The sequence below is a fragment of the Eschrichtius robustus genome, chromosome 5, assembly GCF_028021215.1.
Source record: "Eschrichtius robustus isolate mEscRob2 chromosome 5, mEscRob2.pri, whole genome shotgun sequence".
In the NCBI taxonomy this organism is placed as follows: domain Eukaryota; kingdom Metazoa; phylum Chordata; class Mammalia; order Artiodactyla; family Eschrichtiidae; genus Eschrichtius; species Eschrichtius robustus.
In genome coordinates, this window is record NC_090828.1 from 51404900 (window position 1) to 51410899 (window position 6000).

The following is a 6000-nucleotide window of genomic DNA, read 5'->3' on the forward strand; positions in this document are numbered from 1 at the left end:
AAAATCTAATCCCCTCCTATCCCTCTCTTTTCCTTTACCCTGCTTCTTCCAGTTGCTATGGCTGCATAAGAAATTACATCAAAAGTTAATTGTTTAAAATAACAATAATCATTTGTTATCTTTCATAGTGTCTGTAGGTCAGGAACTTGAGAGTAGTTTAGCTGGGCAATTCTGGCTTGGGGTCTCTTATGAAGTTGCAGTCAGACAGCTGTGTCTGGGGTCACCTGTCAGCCTTCATTCACATGACTGGCACCTGGTCTGGGAAGTCTCAAAAGGCTGGGGACTGGGGGGTTCCTAAGTGACATTTCTCTTTCTCTATAAGGTCTCTCCAGCATAGTGGCTTCAGGGTAGTCAGAATTCTTACATGATGCCTCAAGGCTCCAAAGGCAAATGTCCTGAGAGAGAGTGAGGCATAAGCCTTATCACCATTTATGGCATAGGCTTGGGAAATCAGGCAATATCACTTCTGGGGCATTCTATTGGTTGGGGCAGTTACCTGTTGAGGCAGTTACCTCCTCAAGGGAGGAGGGGGGATGTAGCTCTTGTCTCTTGATGGAGAAGTGTCAATATAATATTGTAAGAAGAACATGTGGGATTGAGATATATATATTCTCCAATGTTTGGAAAATAAAATCTCACATTCCTTTATTTTTTCTCCAAAGTAGTTTTCACTCTGTTTATTGCCTGTTTCCCACATTAGGATATAAGCCCTACAAAGACAGGACTCTTGACGGTCCTCTTTGCTGCTGGTCAATCTTTTTTTACTAACCAAATCAATGATTAGCACATAGCAGGCACTTAACATTTTCTATTGTTGAATAAATATTTCCTGAATCAATGATCTATTAAGCACTAGTGTTTCAGAGATGGAAAATTTTTTATAATATTCTGTAAACTGTTCCAGAAATGTAGTAAGAGAAGAGACTATACTAAAATTATCCTAAAAATGAGTTGGTTTTCATGTGTGCCTAAACAGAAAAATAAATGCTTCTTTTATAATATTTTGGAAAAACTACGACTTTTTAATGACATTATACTTACTAACTTCTCAGTTGCTACAAATCACAATAGTATGAGAAGTATTAATTTAGGTTGTAATCTGCTTATGTGTACAGATTATAACATTGCAAATAGCACATTAATCTTTCAGTCACAGCTATACAAATGCCATCATTTAGCTCTTACTAATATCAATGAAGATGAGCAGGGTCCTTTATTCTCTAGTTTTGACTGTTCACTTTACCGTTTTCAATGGGCCTAAATTTCTGCTTTTTTTTTTTTAAATTGACGTATAGTTGATTTACAATGTTGTGTTAATTTCTGCTTTTTTTAAAAGGCAGATTGTTGACTTCCAGAAGGAAAGTATTTCTTGGATCTTTACTGAAAAAACTGTAATTCTTTGAAGCCAAGAAATATATGTTTGAAATTCATTCTCCATAAGGGTCACTGTAGTGGTTTGTAATACAGACATAGGAATGTGCCTTAAGGTTGACATTTTAATAATAAGCCTCAAGGACATGAGACTCACTATACCAACAGGAAAAATAGGTGCTTTTTCATTCGAATTTAAAACAACCTAAATGATCACCAAGAACAGTTGAGAAATTAATTATATACCACATGTTAATGTAAAGGCATTTAAAAAGATGTTGCAAAAGAGAAAGCAAAAGATAATTTTTCATAGCTGGCAAGATTACCTAACTAAAACTCCAAGATAATTAACTAAAAAATCAGAACTAATATAAAATTCATCGTTATTTGGATAGAATATATTATAAAAAATCAACAGTTTTCTTATAAACAGCAGCGATTAGAAGACATAATGGGAAAATACGAAAGCATAAGAGCAACAAAATATAAAACACTTAGGACTGGCGACAAGCTAAGAAGAAACAGAGACAGTGCAATAAATTTAAGGAGCTCGGCCCTGCTCTGTACTCCGCCCCTCGGCGGGCGGGCTGACTGGGTCCGTAGATCTCAAATGACAAAACAGTCACTGGTGACAAAAGTACGCAAAACTGCAGTTTTAACCACTGGCACTTACTGGAATCTCATCTGTTCTCCGTCTGATGCAGTAAGAGTTTGTGCCACCCAAGAACGTCGGAAAAGCTATGAAGGGGACTTTTCAGTCTCCTCTGCGGGGTACAGATGCACAGGATTTTAAGTCCCAGATTGCGCAGTGAACCTGAGGCTTGTTTTGCTCCAGATGACACCATCGGGTTAGAAAACTATCCTCAAATCTGGACGCAGAAAACACCAAGGAAGTGGACACCAAAATGACCAAAGGAATTCTCCAGAAACAAACATTGGTGGGGCCGACCCCCCTTCAGGGTACATGAAACCAGCCTTTGAAGACAGGGTTCCCGCCTCCCGGCTGGGCTAACCTGCATCGCCTGGACGCGTCAAGCTCTCCCACGCCGGGGGCGTCTTCAAAACAAATGGCACCTCCCGGACCAACGTTTGGTTCTTATTCTTCAGACATTCCTTCCATAAAAGCATCACATCCTCCTCCAAAATTGTGGAAGACCCTTCAGGGATGGCGTCCCAAGACAGAACGGAGGGTCCTCAGAGGCCAGCGGAGAAGAAGGGCCCCTCGCAGACCCACCAGGCTGGCCCGTTCCCTGCTCGAGGTTTCTGCCCCTGAGAACGCGGCCGCCGGCCCTCAGAAGGCCTCATAAGGAAGAGGCCCATGGCCAAATGGCCGACCGTGCCAGCAGTGGCCAATGACGCTAGAATTTGTCTTCTCTGATGCTGCCACCAGCAAAAGGCTTTCCTCACCTAGGAAACTGGGGGAGAGAACCGGCCTCAAACCGGCATCGAGGAGGCCGGAGGCTGAGGCGGGGAAATGCCCCGAGGGTCCTTACTACCCTCGGGGCATTTTCTTGGGACACGCTGGACGACCCAAACTTTAACCTGTTCCGAGGCCGTGGAGACGTCCGGCCCCCAGATGGCCCCCGAAGGAGCCGCTGGGCCCTGAGGCCGAGCAGCTGAGAGTGGGGCCTGTGGCTGCGGAGGGCTCTCCTCAGTGGATGGCGCCTGTGGTGCACACCGCGTGGGAGCCGCGGGCTGAAGGAACGGCGAATTCTTCCGGCTCCTTGGTTCCCACCAGCAGCCCCGGAAAACGCCACTGCCTCGCCCGCTGACCCAGCGGCCCGCGCGAGCTGCTTCGGGCTGGAGTGAGGAGCATTTCCGGACCTGAGTGGTGAGCACTTCCGGGACCCGAGGTGGATTATGTGGAGCAGATTGGGACTGTCTCGTTCAAGGAGTCGCCCTTGAGGAAACAGTCCGTATACGGCAAGTTTGACCCACTCCTGAAAGACAGCCCTCAGAGACCGACGCCTGTGACCCCTGAGACAGGCAGTGCGGGCGAGGCCGACGCCCCTTCCTCAGGAAGTCCGCCTGAGGCCAAGCTGGTGGAATTTGATTTCTTCCGAGCTCGGGATGCTCCTGTGCCAGGTTGGCCCTGTGTGTCCTCGGGCCGGGGGTACGTGCCCATCGTGGATATGCTGCAGCGCAGCATGGACCTGGACGCTACGGTGAAGCCACACAAAAGGAGAACCTGTTGCTGAAGAGCAGAGGTGAGGGGCTCTCTGAGAAGAAGCTGGAGATGGGGAAGATCATGGACGGGTTTGAGGAGATTGTGTACCAGGCAGTGGAGGCGGCTCAGAAGCAGAAGGCACTTACCAAAAGCTGAAATCCAGAAGGTTCTGAAAGAAAAAGATCAACTTATTGCAGACTGAACTACATGGAAAAATCTCTCTCTTTAACCTTTTCAGGTGGTTTGAGAAACAGAAGGACTTGATCAGAGGCTACCACACATATGAAGAAGCACTGAAGAAGTGTGTTGAGGATTACATAGAAAGAATTGAAAAGGAAGGTCAGAGATACCAGGCGCTGGAGGCCCATTCAGGAGAGAAACTCAAGCTCACAAATGAGGAGATTGCCCAGGTCTGGAGTAAGGCCCAGGCAAAGGCATTGACCTTCCAAGTGAGCCTGAGGAAAGAGCATCCACTCACTGGAGAAGAACATTGAGCAGAAGACAAAAAAAAAAAATGATGAATTGACCAGAATCTCTTGTCCACCTCATTTCCAGGATGTAAAAATCTGACGTGGAAGTTTCTGACCAGTGTCCATCTCTCCCTCCTGTCTGTCAGTCTGTCTGACTCTCTGTTAGACAATTTCATGTTCTTTCTTCTCTCTTGACCTCAACTTGTTTTTAAATCAGATTGCTTTAAAAAGAAGACTAAAGAGGATGAACCTAGAGATTATCATACTAAGTGAAGTAAGCCAGACAGAGAAAGACAAATATCATATGATATCGCTTATGTATGAAATCTAAAAAAATGATACAAATGAACTTATTTACAAAACAGAAATAGACTCACAGACATAGAAAACAAACTCATGGTTACCAAAGGGGAAAGGGATAGGGGAGGGATAAATTAGGGTTTGGGATTAAAATATACACATACTATGTATAAAACAGATAACCAAAAAGAACCTACTGTATAACACAGGAAACTATGCTCAATATCTTGTAATAACCTATAATGGAAGAGAATGTAAAAAAAGAATATATATGTATAACTAACTCACCTTGCTGTACACCTGAAACTAACACAACATTGTAGATCAACTATATTTCAATTAAAAAAAAACTAAAGAAAGTTTCCCTTTAGTTAAAAAAAAAACAAAAGAATTTAAGTGTACTAGCTTTGGAATTACACACTAGGTTTAAATCCTAACTCTGTCATGTATTAGCTGTAGAGCCCAATCTCTCCTACGTCAGCTTCCTTACTGATAAAATGTGTACAATTATTGAAATACTGGTGCAAGATTGACAGACAATGTATGTCTGGAAAAAGCACTTGAAAATAATGTCCATTAAATATAGTTTAAAATGCATCAAAATCTTATTAGTAAAACTGTGGGACTTACATAACAGACAGATGGAGCAATAAAACAGCACAGATGCTTCAGGGACAAAATACCAGTATATATAAAAATATATTGTTTGATAAAGGCTGCAATACAAATCAGTGAGGGCAGAAGAAAAATTTCAACAAATGGTTCCGGACTTTGGGTGAAATCTTTGGGAAAAATTAGCTAGATGTGTACTTTTCATATAAAGTCCATATAAATTAGATCATTAAATAAATAAAATAACTGTTAATCAATTAGAATAAAATTGAAGTCATTAAGTATTGGATATCAACATGGGGAAAAGCCTCCAAGACAAAAGAACAATAGCAGAACAACAGAGAATAAATAGATTTGACTACATAAAAATTAGGTCTAAATGACACCAAAAAAATATTATGAAAAGTAAATTATAAATGGTAAACAAGAAAAATACTTTCATCATTCATGATAAGCCAAAGGTTAATATAAATACCTAAAGAACATTTACAAATCAGTAATAAAAATTGTAAACCCTGTAAGAGAAAAATGAACATAAAGTGGAGCAAGTATTTTGTTAAAGTGGTACAAAGAGCCAAAAAAAAAGTTAATACGAAAAAATCTCAATAACCAATTTAGAAACACATTTTTGCTTATCATATTGGTAAATAATTTGAAAGAGAAATAGGTAATATTCATTATTAGTTAGTGTACCCTGAGATTGGAGCATTCACAGATTGCAGATGAGGGAATAAATTTGAGTAAATGTTAAGGAACTACTACTAGATTTATAATCCTTGACACAATATTTTTTCTATACAAATTTATCTTAAGAAATAGAGAGGATTCTAACAGCTGTTGGGGAAAGGTTGTGGTAGAGAGAATGGCAAGAAGGGGTTAATATTGAGTTATTACCAGGGATAGAACTGAACGTACTTGGAGAGTGGGAGAGGGACATGAAGGCCAAGTAGGAGCCAAGAACAAAATTTCCTGAATATTAAAAAATACATACAACTATTGTATAAAATTTAAAAGAATACAAAAAATTCCAAAAAAGCAAAATAAAAATGAAAGTTGTTTTTTAAAAATGAAAGTGCCAGT

General features: G+C 41.0%; 2 pseudogenes; both read left to right on the forward strand.

Annotated features, from left to right (window-relative positions):
- The window catches only part of LOC137764624 (transforming acidic coiled-coil-containing protein 3-like), a 71428-nt pseudogene extending 68784 nt beyond the window's left edge, over nt 1-2644 (forward strand).
- A 385-nt stretch (nt 2645-3029) lies between these two features.
- LOC137764625 (transforming acidic coiled-coil-containing protein 3 pseudogene) lies at nt 3030-4108 on the forward strand (annotated as a pseudogene).
- The last annotated feature ends 1892 nt before the right edge of the window (nt 4109-6000 follow it).